At 46.2% G+C, this 20,160-nt stretch overlaps 1 protein-coding gene across 4 annotated transcripts in view; it reads right to left on the bottom strand.

Moving 5' to 3' along the window:
* Positions 1–19,156, bottom strand: part of ATP2B4 (ATPase plasma membrane Ca2+ transporting 4) — a 113,963-nt gene extending 94,807 nt beyond the window's left edge. For 2 of the 4 annotated variants that reach the window (XM_036753428.1, XM_036753425.1), the window contains exon 1: positions 18,735–19,141. The gene's annotated coding sequence lies outside the window, so the exon portion shown is untranslated. Of the gene's footprint in view, positions 1–18,734 lie in introns of all 4 variants that reach the window. The other 2 variants (XM_036753427.1, XM_036753426.1) reach the window with 2 other exon arrangements.
* Between the last annotated feature and the right edge of the window lie 1,004 nt (positions 19,157–20,160).

Genomic DNA, 20,160 nt, shown 5'->3' with positions numbered 1-20,160 from the left:
ATCAAGGAGAAAATACTGCAAGCAGCCAGAAAGAAACAATTTGAGTATTGTGAAAACACAATCAGGATAACACAAGATCTAGCAGCTTCTACATTAAGGGATCGAAGGACTTGGAATATGATATTCTGGAGGTCAATGGAGCTAGGATTAAGACCAAGAATCACCTACCCAGCAAAACTGAGTATCATGCTCCAAGGCAAAATATGGATTTTCAATAAAATAGAGGACTTTCAAGCTTTCTCAGTGAAAAGACCAGAGCTGAATAGAAAATTTGACTTTCAAACATAAGAATGAAGAGAAGCATGAAAAGGTAAACAAGAAAGAGAAATCATAAGGGACTTACTAAAGTTGAACTCTTGTTTACATTCCTACATGGAAAGATGATGTGTATAATTCATGAGACATCAGCATTAGGGTAGCTGAAGGGAATAAATATACATACATATGTGTATATATATATATATATATGTATATAGATAGATAGATAGATAGATAGATAGATAGATAGATAGAGGGCACAGGGTGAGTTGAATATGAAGGGATGATATCTAAAAAAATAAAATCAAATTAAAGAGTGAGAGAAGAATATATTGAGAGAGGGAGAAAGGGAGAGATAGAATGGGGTACATTATCTCACATAAAAGTGGCAAGAAAAAGCAGTTCTGTAGGAAGGGAAGAGGGGGCAGGTGAGCGGGAATGAGTGAATCTTGCTCTCATGGGATTTGACCTGAGGAGGTAATACCATACACACTCAATTGGGTATCTTACCCCACAGGAAAGAAGGAGGAAGGAGATAAAAATGGGGGACAATAGAAGGGAGGGCAGATAAGGGGAGGAGGTAATCAAAAGCAAACACTTTTGAAAAGGGACAGGGTCAAGGGAGAAAATTGAATAAAGGGGGTTAGGATAGGAAGAAGCAAAATATAGTTAATCTTTTACAACATGAGTACTGTGGAAGGGTTTTGCATAATGATACCCATGTGGCCTATGTTGAATTGCCTGTCTTCTTAGAGAAGGTGGGTGGGGAGGGAAGAGGGGAGAGAATTTGGAACTCAAAGTTTTAAAAGCAGATGTTCAAAAAAAAGTGTTTGCATGCAACTGGGAAATAAGATATACAGGCAATGGGGCATAAAAATCTATCTTGCCCTACAAGAAAGTAAGGGAAAAGGGGATGGGGGGGGGAGTGAGGTGACAGAAGGGAGGGCTGACTGGGGAATGGGGCAACCAGAATATATGCCATCTTGGAGTGGGGGGGAGGGTAGAAATGGGGAGAAAATTTGTAATTCAAACTCATGTAGAAATCATTGCTGAAAACGAAAACTATTAAATAAATAATAATTAAAAAAAAGAAATGATGACTGTGGAAAATTCAGAGAAATGTAGGACTTGTACAAAGCAACACAGAGCAAAGAACTAGAACCAAGAGAGTAGTATGTAGAGTGTTAGTTATCAGTTACATTTAGTGTTATTGTGTATTAGTGTGAACTACAAAATATTGTGTTCATGTAGCTAAACACTATAAGATGTAATACGGAACCTTGGTCTGGGAGAATTAATAAAGAAAAATCCCTTTTTCCTCTCAGGAGAGAGCTAGGCATTGTGGATGTGGACTAAGGCACGCGTTGTCAGTTGCTATGTTGGATGACTTTGCTTAAACATCATTTTCGTTATTGGTATTACAAAGAAGAGTTCAGTGAGGGAGGGGTTTTAGGGACGATGACTGTGATAAGAACAAAAGGCAAAAACAAAACCATTTAAAAAAATCAGTTCTTATTATGAAGGAGCTTAAATTCTATGCAGGGAGGGGAATGTGTATATAAGTAAATACAAATATATATTATGTATGTATATATACATGTGTACACACACACACACACACACACCAGCCAGCGTGCCACTTCCTAATATCTATGGTAGGGTGCCGCCCTAGGGCTATTGGTCTCCAACTCAATAGCAGTCAGCCTGACTTATTCCAATGGCAGCTAGCAGCTAGGTCTAGGGGCACAATGTCAGGATGGCACCCTTGGGCAACAACATCTACAAGGAAATGATGCATCACCGCCCTGCCCGGCTCATCCCATCAACAGGAGATTTCTCGGCAGTGTTCTCAGCATCAGGACTCCAGGGAGGGAGCTCAGGGCAAAAGCCAACAAGGTGGTGAGAAAGCTTCTCTCCTCCCTCCCTTTCCCCATCCTCCCCACCTCCCCACAATTGCTATCCCTTCCTCTCCCCTCCCCAGAACCTCTCTCCCTTTGTTGCTAAGTCTGATCCTTCAGTGGCAAATCAGCAAACAACAGGATCTTGGGAGGCGGCGCTGAGGGAGTAACTCGGCCTCAGGAAAAGATAGATCCTGGACGGTTGGGCCCTTGCCGGCTGATGTGGTGAGAAAAACAACAGGAAGATGAGGGTGGGGGAGGGGAAGAGGAGGAGGCTGGCAGCTGGGCCTCCGGTCTTTCAGGTGGCTGAGGAATGAGATGAGGAAGGGCTCTGTGCCCCAAAGGCAAGCCAGTCACCGCCGGCTAGCTTCAGCTTGAGGAGACGGGCTCTCAGCCCTCTGGGATCCAAACCCAAATGAGCTCTGTCCCAATTTGTTCTGCAGCACAGCACTCAGGAGTACTACCTCCCAGGCTCAATGAATATTATTCATTAGGAAGAAATTTCCCTTCTCTTCCTAACACTCATTCATTCCCAGGGACAGGAAAACTCCCTGTGGTTTCTCACACGCCTCACCTTTCAGGAGAATGGAAACTCTTTGAGGTCAGGCACTTTCATTTCTTTACTTTGTATCCTCTGTATAAGGTACAGTAACAGACCCAGAGTAGGTGTGAAATAAATGCTTGTAGAATTGAACTGAATATGTCCACCCAGTTCTGCATACCCGGAATGGCCTTCCCCTGTGCCTTCTGCTGAAAGCCTACCCCTCCGACTGTAGGCCCAATTCTAAAGGCTCCCTCCTTTTTAGTCAACCTGATACCCCCGGGTCTCTCCTGATAGGAAGCCAAAGTACTCATAGTGTGTTATCATGTATTCGTTGTTTTGCACCTCTCAAATGCACTTATTGAGTAAATAATTACATATTTTAATTATGTGTCTGTTTTAACCACCCCCCATTAGAAAAGTAAGCTTCAAGAAGGCCAAGACCCAATTTTACCTGAATCTTCTGTAACTCCCCAGCATTCAGCACACACGCTTAATAAATGTTTGTGGACTTGAACTGAATTCCTTTCTTTCTCCACTAATAACATAAGAGCCCTTAAGCAGAGAGGGCTTTGAGTCAAGGACCGGGGAGGGGTCTGCCTTACCATCTTCCCCCAAAACTCCTGCCCTGGTTGGTGAAGAATCTATCACTACGGTCACCAAAGAGAAGCTGTCTTTAAAAGGGAGCATGGACCAGGAGCCTATTGTTCTACTGGAGCTACTCCTCTTCCAGCCTTTTTCTCCCCTACTGCCCACCCCCTTGATTCCCCACCTTCAGGGGGAATCACACAGAGAAAGGCTAAACACTTGTCCAAGTGGAAACGAGATGGAGACTAGATGGAAAGAAGACAAAGCCTTTATCATCAAAACCAATACAAATCTAATAGAGCACAGATACACAGAGAAATTAGCATTATAGAAGGTAGAACATGGTATGGACAAAGGAGAGATTTAGACAAAGAGGTCTAGGAAGATTTGAGGGAAAAATCCATTTTATTTTCAAGGGAATAGGGAAGGCTTCATGGAGAAGGTAGCACATGAAGGGGGTGGGGTGGGGCTTGAAAAGAGGGACAAATTCTAGAGTATATAAATTTGGTGCCTTTGAGAAGATCTAGAATGAGAGAGAAGAACAGAATAGCCTAGTTGGGATAGCACACAAGAGTGTGTGAAGGGGAATAATGGGAAATAGAGCTGGAAAGTCATGTTGGAGTCAGACTGTAGAGGGCCAGACTTTGTATTTTGTACTATAGGCAAGAAGGAGCCGATGAACACGTTCAAGCAGAAGAGTGACGTGGTCAGATCTGTTAGAACGATGATTTCAGTGGATGTTTCAGATGCATGAAAACACCTGAGACACTGGAAGCAAAAAGACCAATTAGAAGGAACGGGTAGTGTGGTAGAGAGATTAAAATGGGCACTGGGCACCAGTGTAGGAAGTACTAACTAGGGAGTAGAGAAGATGTTTTCACTGACTGTCCCTTATGCAGGGAAAGCTCTCCCTCATCTTGGCCTCCTCCTGGCTTCCTTCAAATCCCATTTTCTACAAGAAGTCTTTCCTGAGATTCAAATTCTAAGCTTGGCACAGATCCACTTTGCTGCACACCTGCCTCCTGCTCATCAAGAAGGAACAGAACATTTCCTGTGGTCTATCATGCTGACCCCAGCTGGGCTGTTACCTTTAGGTATCAGAGCTGGGTATCAGAGTTGTTCAGTTGTGTCTAACTTTCACTCCATTTGGGGATTTCTTGGCAAAGATACTGGTGTGGTTTGCCATTTCCTCCTCCAACTCATTTTACAGATGATGGAACTGAGGCAAAGAGGGTTAAGTGACTTGCCCAGGGTCACACAACTAGTTAGTGTCTGAGCCCAAATTTGAACTCAGGAAGATGACTCTTCCTGATTTTTGGTCTGGTGTTCTATACCCTACGCCACCTAGCTGCCCCAGGAGATAAAATCTATAAGGTTAAATGAATAAGGACAGGTTCCAAGGTAGCCAAGGTGGGGATTTAACTGGAGCAGGGATTTAAAAAGGTAACAATGGGCAAAACTTAGGGATCAGGAAATTGGACTGGGGTTAAATCATAATGATTTCTGGATTGGGGGACCATGAGGACAGGAGCTTCATCCCAGAGACCTCTGGGCTTGATTAGAACATTTCTGATTGCCAAGAGACTGGGGCTCATGCATAGAATCATAACAGTTTTACTTTTGTCTTTATATTCCCAATCCTTAGCAGAATAATTGGTACACAGTAGGTGCTTAATAAATGCTGGTTGACTCACTGGTCTAACTTTCATTTTACAAATGAAGGAAGAAAGGCCCAGAGAAGGCAATGACTTTCCTGCAGTCACACAGGTTGTAAGTAATAGAGCAGCACCTAGGTTCTCAGACTCCAAGGAAGTCCTCTTTCTGTCATACTTGGCAGGCCCCTGAAGGATTTTGGAGTTATTGAGCTTATTAGATCACTAGACCACTCTAATTCATTGGCCTCAGTTTCCTGGGCTATAAAATGGGGATGATACCTGTAAGTATCCACTTCCCAAGATTATTGTGAAGACCAAATAAGATAATATAAGGGCTCTGCAAACTTTAAAAGGCTTTATCAATGTTAGCTATTATATAATCAGAGTACATTTCATGAGCTGGAGCAGTGGTCAGATGTTTTTTCTGCACTGTGGTTTCTTGTACCCATTTATATTATGTAGATCTTTTTTTTCCTTCTTGTAAATGAACCTATACACAAAAATATACTTGGTTTTGGGAACATGTAGCAATCAGGAGATGGGAAGCTGGTGGTGTAGGAACTGGAATGTCAGATGGCAAACTCTGACTCTTGAGATTAGTCAGCACCATTGACCAAGAAGTCTGGGATGGCAAATGGGACCAAGCCAAAGTCAGGAACTGGGACTTGAGGCTGTGGTTGGCCAGTTGTGGTTAAGAGATTAATAAGCTGATACCTACTCCCTGTACAATTCTTTAAGTGTTATAGAGCACTTTATAAAATGTGTCTCTTTGCAACAAGCCTGAGGAGACTGTGCCATAAGAAATGATGGTTATGAGGAATACAGAGAAGCACACAAAGACCTGGATGAACTGATGCAAAGTAAAGTAAGCAGAACCAGAAAAACAATATACATGACTACAACATCATAAGTGAAAAGCAACATGATGGAATCAAATGCAATGTAATTATAATGACACAGCTTGGCCTCAAAGAAAGACTAAACCTCCCTGCTTTTTGGCAGAGGTGGGGACTATATGTGTGGGCCCCTGCATAAACTGTGAGTTATGCTTGATATGTTAGTTTTGATGAACTGTTTTTCTTTTTTTTCCATTATTGGTAAAAAAAATTTTTGAATGTAGGGGATGAGGGCAACCTCAACCACACGTAATATGAGTTGGATGTTCTTGGAATAATATATGATGTAATATATAAAATATAATATAACATAATATAGAATATGACATAACACAATATAATAACTGGTATTTATATAGAACAAAGCACTTCATAAATATTACTTATTTTATCATTACAACACTCCTGAGAGGTCAGTTCTGTTATTATCCTTATTTTCTAGATGAGGAAACTGTGGCAGAGAATTAATTGACTTGGCCAAGGTCACACTGTTAATAAGGGTCCGAAATGGGATTTGAACTCAGCTCTTCCTGACTCCAGTGCCCTTTAAGGACCATACCATTTAGCTGCCTGTTATAGGGGATGGCTCCCTAGATTGGGGAGGAGGAAAGGAAATATTGGCAATGAAGAGGATGTAAAACTAAAAGGTATCAATAAAGATTTTTAAAGTATCACTCCCCCCATTTTACAGCTGAGGAAACTGAGGCATGGTCTTGGCTGACTTTGTTTCCCATCTAGTAGACAACAGAGCTGGGCCTGGAACTTTACCACAAGTTCTGACTCTCCAGGTTCTTTGCCTAGCACCACATGGCCTTCCCAGGCTCAGGGTCCTCTGAGTTGGGTTTCCTTAAGCCTTTCCTTACTGACTAGTTCCGACTCCTACAAAGGCTGCAGGGTTTCTGAAGCATTCTCCTCGTAATCATCTTGTGAAGTGGGGAATGCAAGCAATTTTTTCATCCTATTTCACAGGTGGGAAAATTAAGCCTCAGAGAAGTTGAGTATAAAAAGCAAGGCTAGCATACAAACCTGGGTCTCTGACCCCAAATCATGTGCCCTTCACCCATTTTCTTGTAGTAGGGAGAGCACTTTGGAAGCCTTAAAGATTGGTGTATGGTAAGTAGTTAATGATTATGATTATAATTATCCAACCTGGTGACCTGTGAGAGTAACATGCTCTTTTAAAGCAAAAGAGTGGATTCAACCACAGAAGGAGAAAACAGGTGCTGTTCCATGACTTAGCATCTGGGGGGATTACTCAGCTGGCCCTTTGGAGGTCATTTAACTTCATCCTTCAGGTGCCAGGCTCAGCCTCAGACATGATGCAGCATGGCGTGATAGAAAGAGTGGAGGATGGGAAGTTGGGACCGCCAGGCTTATGGTCCTGAGGCTTCCTCAATCTAGCTGGTGATTTGGGGCCAATCACTTGTCCTCCCTGGTCTAAGCTGCCTCTTCTGTAAAATGGAGGTACTGAACTAAATGACCTCTTAGGTCATTTCCAATTGCCAGTGCATCTGATAAACTCTATGCTGAGAATGCCTTCTGGGTCTTTGCATTTGGACAAACTATGATTCCAAAAATGTCCAAAGTCATCTTACGTGTGTTTGGGGCTGCCCTCATTCCCTACTTCCACCAAACTAAAGTGGTCTCCCCTGTGCCAAGGTCAGAAAATTTATTGATGCTTTGGTGACAGCTGGGCCTGGGCTGGCATCTTAAGGGGTGCCCTGTTAGTACCTTCAAAGAGCAGACAGCCTTGACAGCCCAGACGACAAGAAAGAAACACCAAAAGATCACCAAAAGGTCTGTGAATGCCAGGGAGCAGACGGAGGGCAGTCGGCAAGGCTGATGGACAAGGAGTGGGTCACAGGGGAGAGGGGGAAGGGAGGTACAGCAGGAAGAGATGCCATCATGAGCTCAATCCCGAGACACCGACTCAGGCAAAAGCTGGAGGCTTTCCAGTGACTGTGAGTATTCAGAGCTGTCTCCACCTGCTCTGAATCCCTTCATCTGGGTAGGGCTCTACATTCTTTCCAGCTGAGCCCTGTCCCTTCCTTCCTTGCTCAACACTCATCCCCTCCAGGAAGCCTTCTCAGACTAATTCCACCTGACTCAGGTTTCCCTAATAAATACAACTTTATGGTCATAATACATGGTACACCCATTATCTATGTGTGGCCTTATAGGAAGGATATTGGCAGATTGGTCCAGAAAATGGCAGCCAAGATGATGCGAAGACTGGAGATTGTGGTAGCTGAGGACTGGTTGAAGGAATTGGGAATGTTTAGTCTCTTTAGGAGAAGAGAATACTTGGAGGGATTGTGATGGCTATCTTCAGCTACCTAAAGAAATATCAAGAAGGAGAGTCACAGATTAGGTTTGTCCTCCTTGCCTCTTGAGGGCAGAGTCAGGAGCAAGAGGTGTTGAAGAGGGACACTGGATGTAAGGGAAGATTCCCTACCAGTTGGGGGCTGTCCACTGTCTTTCCTCTCGTCACTGAAAGTCTTCAGGAAGAAGCTGACCACTGTGGGGGTACCAATTCAATTGAGTATAACAAAGATTTATTGGGAAGGCAAAGACAAAACAGTCCCTGCCCACCAAGAAGCTCATATTCAGGGTGGGGGTGGGGGGAACGAGAGAGGGGATTCCTGTAGATGAAATTCCAGCTTATATACAGATTGGACTGATCTCTTGGAGCTCTCATTCTGTGATGTGATTTGGTCCTCATGACCCACCCAGTGGAGGCAGAAAGGCACAAATAAAGTGATCTCTCCCATTTCACTGATAAGACACTGAGGTTAAGAGACTGGCCCAAAGTGAATGGCCAGATTGGGACACCAATCCAGGTCCACCTCCTGTCTGGCCCCTCTTGCTCCTCAGTGTTGCTTGATGTTGCTATAGGCACTTGTCATGTGTGTTTTCATGAATGCTTTTTCATGCCGATAGATTTGCAGCTCCTTGAGAGCAGGGTCTATGTCCATTTCTTCATCAATGTCTCCCACTCTCAGCTTCCACGAGGCTCTATACACAGGATGCTGTCAGTACTTAGGGACAGCAAGGTGGTATTACTCTTGGGAACTATATCCCATTTGAACTTTATTCCACTCCTGAGAGAAGAAAGGATTATGCCCATGGAGAAAGTAAAGCCCTTACTGAGTTAGGACCACAAAATATTAGAACCAATAATGAGTTATTTTGACTAGTCCTAAGGAGGTTTGGGATGGAATCCCTAACCAGGACAATGACATGGGCCAGTCAATCAACCAGCATTTATTGACTCAGTTCCACTCATTAATTGTGCTAGGTGCTAGGAAAACAAGGAAAACAAAAATGGAGCAGTCTGGTTCCCTTAATGGAATATTCATTTTATCAGGAGAAACAACATGTATATTAACATATACAAATATAAACAAAAATAACCTGAGGAGGAGGGAGTCCATCCAGCCTGAGACAAACGCATGGGAGAAGGAGAGGGACCTGGCTCTGAATGTGAGCAACGTTTTCTAGTGAGCCATTTCAAGCTGGATGTGAAATCAAAGGTCTCCCTCCTCTACCATCCCGGCTGTTCAATCCATTAGGCATTTATCATACCTGCCTTTTGTTGTTTGTTATCTAAACATGGACTTGTCTCCTCTGCTAACTTAAGTTGTAAGGTCTCTAAGATTAGTGACTCAATATTGGATCTTATCTCTTGGTCTCCCTCACTTCCCACCCCCACACTGTGCCTAGTACAGGGTCTTACAGAAATAGGTACAAAATGGTCTTGTGGGAAAAAGACTGAAGATTTGAGGGTCAGAAGAGATGGCTTCTAAAACCTGTTACTTATTGCCTCTGTGATCTTGAACAAGTCTTAGTCTCTTCGAGCCTCATCTTCTCCATCTGAAAAACGAAGGGGATGGACTAATGATCTCAAATGTCCCTTTAGCTCCAAATTCGATGATCTTACTATTTTTAAATAATTGTCTCTGACAAGTCAGGGACTTCCCGACACTCAGTGACTGCTGGCCACCTCCCCCTGCCCAAACCAACTTGTCAGTAACTACCTCTTCCTTTCTGGCCAGCTGTCAAGCCAACCTGCTGTAATCTCACCCCTGACTGGTATCATTGGCAGGGGTGGCAGAGCTGATGGGCAGTGACTTATGCCAGCTTGGTAACGTAGCTCTCACACCCAAATCTACCCCTGTCTGGACAGTTGGGTCTCTGCAACGAGTACTCCTAGCTGCCTGTGAGATGAAAATAGTTTTGGCTTGAGGATGAAATTGAGTTTTGAGAGGCAGAGAAGAGGTTGGAGGTAGGAGGCAGGAGGTAGGAGACCAGGATTCAAAATCAGACTCTGCCTCGAGTCCTGTAATTTCTCTGAGCCTCAGTTTCCTCATCAGTAAAACGGCCATAACTTACTATCAAAATCTATCTCAGAACGTTGCTGTGAAGAGCTAGCTTTATGATACTTGAAGCTTTGTATAAATTACAAACTCTCTGTGTTGAGGGTGGCAGGTATCATGGGGTAGGAGAGAAAGAGAAGTGGGGCAGAGAATAGAATCAAAAATCTACCTACCTAATCTTCTGTTTTATAGAAGGATGGAGGGCCAAGGAGGCTGTCTCTTGTCCAAGATCATGTAGCAAGTCAAGAGTGCATTCCCAGCATTCCTATTTCCAATGTTCCTCTGACCAGACTGCATTTGGCCCCCACCTCTAAAATCCCCTCTACCTCCTCCTCAAATGAGAGAGGGACCCAGTTCCTTCCCTCATGGCTCCCTCTCTGTTGAGCATCCCCAGGAAGACACTTGGGGTATTGACTGAGTGATCAAGAACCATGTCCATAATGAAAAGAGCCTTGAGTCATGTTGGGCCTAGTGTATTTTTTGAGACAGAAAGAATAGAGAGATAAAGGAAGAGACCTAGGAACTTAATCTGAAGGGAACAATCTGAGGAAGGCTCAAACCAGGGAAACTCCCCAGGAGGGAGGGAGAACAAGTTGGTGATTTGATTTGGCAGGCAATATACATATGCTGGCACTGCCAAGAAAGTATCTGGGATACCATTTTTAGCTTCCAGCACAGGGTTGGTCAAGACAGCATTGTGGGCACTCATTCTCATCTCTGAGACCAGGAATCTGTCTGGCTGCCTGGCTTCTCCCCAACAGTCTGCATTTATACCTTAAGAAGAATCCTAGGGTTTAGTGGTTTTGAAAACCCTTAGGCAGAGCCAGTCTCTTCCTATTCCCCACCCCAGTGCCTCCATCTCACCAGCTGTCCTCCACCGCATGGTGTGATGCCCGTGAACAGCTCCTGCTGCTGACTCTCTCAAAGGATGAATGGCAATGGGGATGGGGAGGAAGAGCTCTCTAGAAGAAAGTCACTGGGACAGGAAGGTTTATTTTCCTCCTTCCCCATCAAGCTTTTAGGAGTCAAGCTATAAGGCTTTTGGAGAGAATGGGAGAATGGCCAAAGGAAATGGTAGGACTCCTCTCCCAGTAAGGTTTCAGAACCTGCTTGTTCTGCCTTAGGAAGGCCACCACTCAGACAGAGGAGTGGGCTAGAGGACTGATCTTAATGGGTCCTTCCAATACCACCACTACCCAGAAGCCTAAACATTCCCTACTTGTCATTCCTCCACAGGCTAGAGTAGGAGGAAAGGGACAAGAAGGGAACATCATTAAGCATTTACTATGTGCTAGGCACCGTGCTAAGTACTTTACAAATATGATATTAAAATAAAGCAAATCTTACTGTGTCTCAGTTTAGCCTGGAGCTGAAAGTCACCTTCTTTATGTTTGGGGTTCACCCTCTGGAGTCCCTGACCTTCCCATTTGTAATCCTTTTTCTTTATCACTTACTCTGAGTTCCCCCAGTGACCAAGGAGAAAGCAAAGGGTGCTGGGGGTCCTTTTGAGCCCAACCCAGTCAACTTTCTCCAAACACTCCCAGGGATGGGTTCCAAACACAGGAAACTAGAGCAAAGAAGTGATAAGATAGAGGGGACCTGGGGCCAGAGAGGAAAAAGAGATGTAGGGGACACCCCAAACTATGGTAGAACACAAAGGGAGCTTCAGGATTCCCAGGGCCAATTCAATGCTGGCTCAAACAGGCCAGTTCCGCAACCGTTCCCTTACATTTTCAGCCCCTGTTCTGACTGGATCCTTCTTGTTGGGCCTCTTTCTGTTAGACCTTTATACAAGCTATTGGGCTCTACAGGCTGGCCTGAGGCGAGGCAAATGGGGAGGAAGTCCCTGCAATTTCTGCTTCAACACATGCAGAGGAAGTAAGTCAGTGGAACAAGAATCATTCACAGGAAGGAAAAAGGAAAGAGGAGACAAAGGGGAGAGGAAGCTGAATGGGAAACATCCATAGACTATCGAAGGCTCAGGGCTGGAAAGGGACAACAGAGGTCTCCTCGTCCAAGTGTTTTTGGCCATCAGCCCCAAGGCCCTATTCTGCCACTGTGATCCCATTTTTGGGGTGGGAGGCCTTCACTCCAGCTTGGTCAGGTTCATGACAGAAGCCAGGTATCCTGCCTTCTTTAAAGTCATAGAGCTGGAAGGGATCTCAGGAGCCAGGTAGTTCCACCTCCTTATTTTAGGGGTCACAAATCAGTCAATAAGCATTTATTAAGTGCCTACTATGTACACTGAATATATAAAGGTAAAAGTGAAGGTAGCTGTTCCCACCCACAAGGAGCATACATTCTATCAAACATGAGAGTGAGGATTTGAACCTACCGCCTCCAACCCTTGAACCAGGGTTCTTTCCACTGGACCACAGACCTGCCATTATCTTTTCTATGGTTGTGCCTCACTTGAAAATGACAGGTTCAGAAGAGACAATGTGTGCCTCACTTGAAAATAACAGATTCAGAAGAGACAATGTCTAACGTCCTTTCTGTCCTAATATTGTATTACTGAAAGGGCACTGGACTTGAAGTAAAAAACTTGGGGGGGGTCCTAATTTCTCTACTTGCATGGCCTCCAGCCTCTCAGAATCTCAGGGACCTGATCTAAAACGGAAATAATAATATCTGATCTATCACCTGGGGGTGGGGGTGGGAGTGGGGGAGTCATTGTTAGGACAGTCAAACATGATGCTCTAAATAAAAGCACTTTGTAAACTATTAAAGCCATCTATGAATATTTTCTAATATTCTCTACTTTGTTTGCCACTTTGTTAGCCCAAGTCAGAGATTAAACCACCTGAAGGTTTGAAGAGCCCTGCTGAAAGTCTTGGACCTTAAAGGACTAGGGGAGAAGGGTCTGGTTTGAATGAAGGGAAATAGAGGAGCAACATGGAAGGGGGTGGGGTAGTTCATGCTGCCTGGTTGATTCTGCTCAGGAGATTCAGGCCATAGATCCAGTCTCACAGGTGGGGGGAGTGGGTAACTAGAGTACCTTTGTCTTCTAAAAAGCTTGCTTGGATCTGAATAACACTGGGCTAGGTGGACTGGACTGACCTGCCCTTGGGAATTAGAGGGGAAGCTAGGGACTCAGGAGAGAAGTAAAGAGCCTAGCAGGGGGATATAGGGGCAGGATATAAATTCTGAGATAAGAGGCATGTCCTGTGGAATCCTTGAAGTTCCCTGTCAGGTGGCTGTCTGGAGTGAACTGAGTTGACCTGAGCTGAGCCAAGTTGAGCAACTGGACAAAGACATCCTCCCCTTCCTCCCATCCCTAGACAGCAGAGAGGGGGAAGGGAGGAAATTCAACCTCCTTTTCTCAGGATCTCAGAGAGATAATGTGGTTTAATGGAAAGAGTAATGGACTGAGGGTTAAGAGACCTGGATTCTAATATCAGTTCTGCTATCAACTCCATGTTTGACTTTTTCCTATGGATTCCCCTCTCTGGATTTTTGTATCCTCATCTGGAAAGTGGAGGCTGGTGATGCTAGGGGAGGGATTAGGTTAGATGATCTCTAAGAACCTTTCTAGCTAGAAGATCCTCATTCTAGTCACTCACTGCCTCACTCCCCACCACATTTAGTATGAGTCTAGCCTCATGTCTTACTTTTTCAACCTCTACCCTGGCAAACAAAATCTGGCTATTTTAATACCTGTCCCCATCAGAATTTATTCTGATTTTCTCCTAAGATCAAAGACCACTGCTCTCTGACTCAGCCGGCCCTTCCCATTATTGCTAGGAAGGGCAGCACTGGCTCTCCTCATTTAGCAGGAGATGAAGCCCAGAAGCATTCTAGAATTAAAGTCTTCCTCCAGAAAGTAAGGTGTTACTCTGGGATAAACAGCCTCTTGTGTTACCCACTAAATTTATCTCTGGGTAATACAATCCTATGGTTTAACTGGAATGGGGCTTAGAGATGATCCAATCCAACCCCCCTCATTTTACAGATGAGGAAATCGAGGCCCAGAAAATCTAAGTCACTTGCTTAAGGTCACACAGTAAAAAGCAAAATTGGGATTTGATCGCAAGTACTAGGTGGCAAAGTGGATAGAGTTCTGGATCTGGAGTTAGGAAGACTCCCCTTTCTGAGTTCAAATGCTGCCTCAGACAATTACTAGCTGTGTGACCCTGGGCAAGTCCCTTAACCCTGTTTGCCTCAGTTTCCTCATCTGTAAAGTGATCTGGAGAAGTGAATGGCAAACCACTCTAGTATCCTTGCTAAGAAAACCCCAAATGGAGTCACAAAGAGTTGGACAAGCCTGAAAAAAGACTAAACTCTACTTTCCAACTCTGTCTTGTACCATTGTACATTTCATTAGGGGCTCAGAACCTTGTACCCTGCAATTTAACCTTGAGACCAGGGTTAGGGATGGGAAAGAGCAAAGGAAATACATGAAGCTCAGCCAGTCCAAATTGCCAAGAACTTAGGAAACCAGCTAGGTTCATAGCATAGAGGAAGGGAAGGCAGCCAGAGCATCATCTATCTTCTAACCTCTACACCTCCTCTGCCAGCACTTAGATTAAAGGCACAGTAGGAGCAGAGACAATGGGGAAGGGCAAGCTACTACACTGGATAGGTCAGACCACTTGGCCAGTCAACTTTCCCCATTTAGGACCCAGAATGAGGGGAATGGGGGCTGAGGTGAATGGGCATTAGGAAGATTCCTGGTCACCCTTCCCCTGCCCCAAACCTATTTCACAGGACATGATGGATATGTCTATGACCCTTCCTTGACACTCTAATCATGAAGGCCCTGCCTGTACCACTGCCAACCCTCTTACTTGAACTATCCCTAGACCTCCCTCTACCCTTTCGTCAGTTTGGCTCAGTCCGGCTCAGCTCTAACCAGGCAGCCACTTGTTAGGGAACTCAAAAATTCCTCAAGATATTCCTCTTCTCCAAGAATTTATCCCCTGCCTCTCAGGCTTCTTTAGGAGGGATTTTCTTTTTTCTCTTCTCTTGAAGCCAAGGACAAGAATTGGATTCCAGTTGCTGGATCCAAACTCAGAGACTCCTACATCCCTGCCTCTTCCCTCAGATGCTTTTTCCTATTCTGGGAGGGTCTTGCTCCCAGTGAGATGTCACAACTCCCTCTAAGGTAATGAAGACAGAAATTCCTCCAAGTCTCTAAAGGTGAAATTTCAGGCATCTCTGATGGGAGGAGGAAAAGGTGTTTTTGTTTTTTTTTCAAGGTAAGCCCTGCAAGGTACCTCTCAAATTACCCATAGCAAAGGCTGGCCTTCCTCCCAGGATTAGCTATGGCCCTTCAGTTCTTTCAGCTGATGACAGAGCTCCTGAGGGATAAAGGGGTAGGTTTGGCCCTAACGTTTCAGCTGGGGCCACTGGACAATACAGGTGAGAAAAAAACACACAAAAAAACCCAACAACACTGTGTTTCCCCAGTTTCTTTCAGAAAGAAGATGTTTTTTTTTCTTTAGCTAGACAGGGAGAGAGAGTGAGAGACAGAGACAGATAGAGACAGAGAACATTTATTAAACACTTACTATGTGCCAAAGAGGGGCAGCTCGGTGGCATGATGGATAGAACACCAGGCCTGGAGTCAGGAAGACCCGAGTTCAAATTCAGCCTCAAACACTGAGTAGCTGTGTGGGACCCAGGGCCTCAATTTCCTCATCTGTAAAATGAGCTAGAGAAGGAAATAGCAAACCACTCCAGTATGTTTGCCAAGAAGTCCCCGAATGGGGCCATGGAGAGTCAGACGTGATTGAGAGACTGAACAACAAAATGTACCGAGCACTGTCCCATGCTCCCTTAACCCCTCTGCTCCTTCCTACAGAGATCAAATTCAGGAGAGTTATCTAATAACCAAATTACCCTCCCCTTCTCGAAATAAAGCGTCACTGAGGCAGAAGGAACCTTTGAATCATCTAGCCCAACCTCCTAATTTTACAGATGGGAAATCGAGGCTAGAGAAAGGAATCATCCATTTGCCCAAGGTCACAGAGTAGCAAAGGTGGGATTCAAACTCGGAACTTCCAGCTCCCAATGCAGTACCCTCTTTTTGCTATATATAAAACACAACATGAAGGTTCTTTTCCACCCTCTGCCCTTCCATGAATCAGATCCTCATGTCCCTTCCCATACACATGCCAGCTCCTTTTATCCCTTCTAAGGACTCTCCTCAATGGCATTTTAATGTGTCCTCCCCCCCCCCCAAACCCCCCAATGTCCTCAGCTACCTCACACACGGATAGGATCAGACTGCTTCTCACATAAACCAAGCTTCACCAGAAGGAGGAGGGGCAACTTTTTCAGTCTCCCTCCTCCAAGCTTGCGGCAGAAAAACCTCATCGCCAGAGGCACCTGATCGCCTCTGCCCATACTCACCTGCACCTAATTCAGTAGCTCATCTCTCTTGAATGCATACACACACACACACACACACACACACACACACACACACACACACACACACACGCACCCACTCTGACTCTTCTGCTATGACATCCTTATTCAGTCCGTGCCTAGTAAGTGCCCTCCCCTCATCAATCAGAGCTGAATCCCACCCTCCAAACCTTCATGCCCACCCTTCGTTCAGCTTTCCCAAAGCCGTGGCATCCCACACCTCACAATCAGCTCTAACGTATTATTTCTTCTCTGCAAGGCGGGCAGCACGGTCTCTTACGCTATTCCCTCTACAGACTCCTTCCTACCATCCAGTGCTCAATGCCCTTCCTAACCAACATCCCAGGTCCAAATGCCCCTCTCCACACCAGACTCCTCAGCCCGGTTTGGACAACCCACTAGCTTCTCCCCTTCCACACAAAAAGGGTATAATCTGGTATGTGTGGTGGGAGGGAGAGAGGGAGGGGTCCCGGGTTGGTGTAGAAGCGGAGAAAGAAGGACGTTGGGGAGGGGTTGAGGATCAGTGTTTCTCGCAGACTCTTTCTTCTACCCACCATGAGATGCGTAACTGAATGGGATTTTATATTCCCTCCTTGGACTCTGTCCTGTGTCTGTCTGGAAGCCTGCCCATCCCACCATCTGATAACTGCCCCCTCTCCCCTCCCTCCCACTCCCACCCCTCCTCCGCCAGCATCATGCCTGCAAGTTACTGGAGGTCCTGCCCTTATGTGCCGGAGCGAGACACTTCAACCTTGCCCAGTACACATTTCACTCCTCTTGGCAGTGGTCAACATCATCGTCCGCCCTATTCACTTCCTATCAGAGCCTCTGGAAGAGCTGGGGGAATTCTACAGAGGGACTAGAAAGCTGCCAAAAGGATTCGTTCTCCAGAGAGAGAAGGGAGGTGGGGGGGAGGTGTAAAACTCTAAAATTTGAGCTCCTGAGCAAGCCTGACTTAGAAAATACCCAGCCCCCGAGGCTGTACCTCTCCCTGTAGGGGCCCTTCCCCAAGATCCTGGAAGCCAAAACCGAATGGACAAGTAGTCACCAGCTTCACTCCCCATCAACCTTGTTATCTATCCGTGAAAAATCGCCAACTTTCCAACTTCAGCAGAATATACATAACATTCCACATTCCACTCGGGAGCAGAACTGTGGGGCTGCACCCCTCGAATACACTCCTACAGTTGGTTTTCAACAACAGTCTCACACACTCGCGCGCGCGGACACACACACACACACACACACACAACGGTACAAGGGAACTCCCTGCTTTTTCCACAGCTAATTATAGACTTGAAAGTCTGAAGCGCTCTGAGACTGTTTTGCAAGAAGCAGAGAGAAAACTGCTGAGGTTTCTAGGCAAAGCCAAAGAAATTCAATTTGCAATCCCCCCTCTGAGCCCCTAACCCCCCCCCATGCCTTTCCCACCCCCACCCCCTCCGACCCTCTAACCCCCCCAGCTGCCTTTCCCACCCCCACCCCCTCCGACCCCCTAACCCCCCAGCTGCCTTTCCCACCCCACCCCCTCCAACCCCCTAACTCCCCCAGCTGCCTTTCCCACCTCCACCCCCCTCCACACCCCCTCTCCAGTCCCCACTGCGGCTCCTCCTCTCTGCTGAAGATTTCTCACCGGGTTATTTTTTTCCATCTCTCTCTTTGGGGCTTTCAAGAAAAGGAACAGACGCGGAAAATATTTTTGCAACAGTTTTCCATTCTGCGTCTCATTCCCGAGCCAAAGGGGGGGGGGTACATGCATTTTCCAAAGAGGTTTACTCCCCCCACCCCTTGCCCCCACCAGCTCGGGACTGCAAGAACAGAGACATTTACCCCAGCCCCTCAACCTCACCCCGATCCTCCTCCTCTCCCTGGAGCCCAACCCTGACCAAAACTGAAAGAAGAAAAACAAACCAATCATTTGGTGCCTCCGAACTGAGCCTGGGAAAAGGAGCCTGGAGAAATCTTTGCACCCCAAATCAAACAGCTACACTCCCCCACTACCAAACCCCAAACAAAACAATCGCACAAACCCAGACCCACCCAAAACAGGACAAGAAGGGAGAGTCCGGGGAGTGTCAGGAGGGATGGGAACAGGAAAGAAGCTAGCAAAGTTTGAAAAGCCCAAGTCAATTCATTCTCCACAAGCCTACCTCTCCTCCTAGCAATAATCCGGACTTCTCCAAGCGGGAATCTCCTTGCAGGCTTCCATGGAGTGGAGGGATGGGGTGGGGAGGACCACCCACCGGCCCTCCTAATATAGTAATAATTGCTAAAGATGCCTGTTTGCTTGCTCACCTTCCCGGTTTGGGTCTGAGAGTGGGCTGGGTCTCCTACTCTAACCCTCCAAGGGAGAAGGTTCTTGGGAGCCCTGGAAGAAAACGGGTGGAGGAGAGATTGAGCTGGGTTTCGTTGGCCCTTACTCTTTCTAGAGGGTTAGTCCTGGGAAGTTAGTGGGCCCCCTCCCTGCCCCAGCTCTGGACGGTCTTAACGGCAGATCTTTCTTCAGAAAATGCTTGTCATGGCAACAGCTAGTGCCAACCCCTGCCAGACTCGCTCTGGCTCTCTCTTTCTCACTGTCTCCCAGCGCAGGGAGAAGAGGAGGAGCAGGACAAGGAGAGGTGGGACTAGGCTGCCAGCCCAGCGATTACTCTCCTATTAAGGTGGTCTGATTCCTTGGCTGCTTCCTGGCATCTTTTTAAGGGGGAATGAGGGGAAAGAAAAGGAAGGAATCCTTTCTGGTCTTTCTGGTGTCCTCCCCGCCCTCACCGTGATCAGCCTGCAGAAGCTTGGGGGAGGGAGAAGAGCGGTAAGAACTAGAAAAATGGCAGGGTGGCGGGGGGAGCTCTGGAAAGGAGAAAAAGGGGTGAGGAGAGCTGTCTAAAGGTTGTGAGCTTTCCGTCCATTTCCTACCAGGTCTTTCACCCTCTGGCCTTCGAAACATTCAGTGTGGATTCCGAAAACTCCCTGATGGTGCTGACAGCCTGTTGTTGTCGTGTTTGTTCTTCGTTCTGGAAGAGGACCGTGACATCAGAGAGATGATGACATGACTTGCGGGTGATTTTGATTTGGGTGAGCGAGGGCTGTGCAAAGTCACCAGCCTCACTTTCTCCTCCAGAGCCATCTGGGTCCAGTGGCCAGATATTCATCAGGACGACTGGAAATGGCTCAGGATGCATTGAGAGACCCTGGCCCTTTTATCAGGCCATTGGACCCACATGGCTCTGGAGGAGAAAGTGAGACTGGTGACCTTTCACAGCCCTCCCTCTCTCAAATCAAAGACTACTGCAACTCATGTCATCATTTCCCTGATGTCATGGTCCTCTTCCAGAAGGAAGGACAAACCCAACCTGTGAATAGCCTCTCCTCTCCTCTCCTCTCCTCTCCTCTCCTCTCCTCTCCTCTCCTCTCCTCTCCTCTCCACACTCATCCTCAGTGAGATTGCATTCACATCTACAGCCTCCTCCCTACCATTATGTACAGTACTGCACACATCCATACATATGGACCGACCGACACACAGATGCACAACTGCACAAAAGTACCTTTGACTACACACATACAGATACATTCACCCAC

The sequence above is a fragment of the Trichosurus vulpecula genome, chromosome 4 (genome assembly GCF_011100635.1).
Source record: "Trichosurus vulpecula isolate mTriVul1 chromosome 4, mTriVul1.pri, whole genome shotgun sequence".
Classification (NCBI taxonomy): domain Eukaryota; kingdom Metazoa; phylum Chordata; class Mammalia; order Diprotodontia; family Phalangeridae; genus Trichosurus; species Trichosurus vulpecula.
The sequence above is the reverse complement of the archived record's forward strand: the minus strand, read 5'-3'. Positions and strand labels throughout refer to the sequence as shown.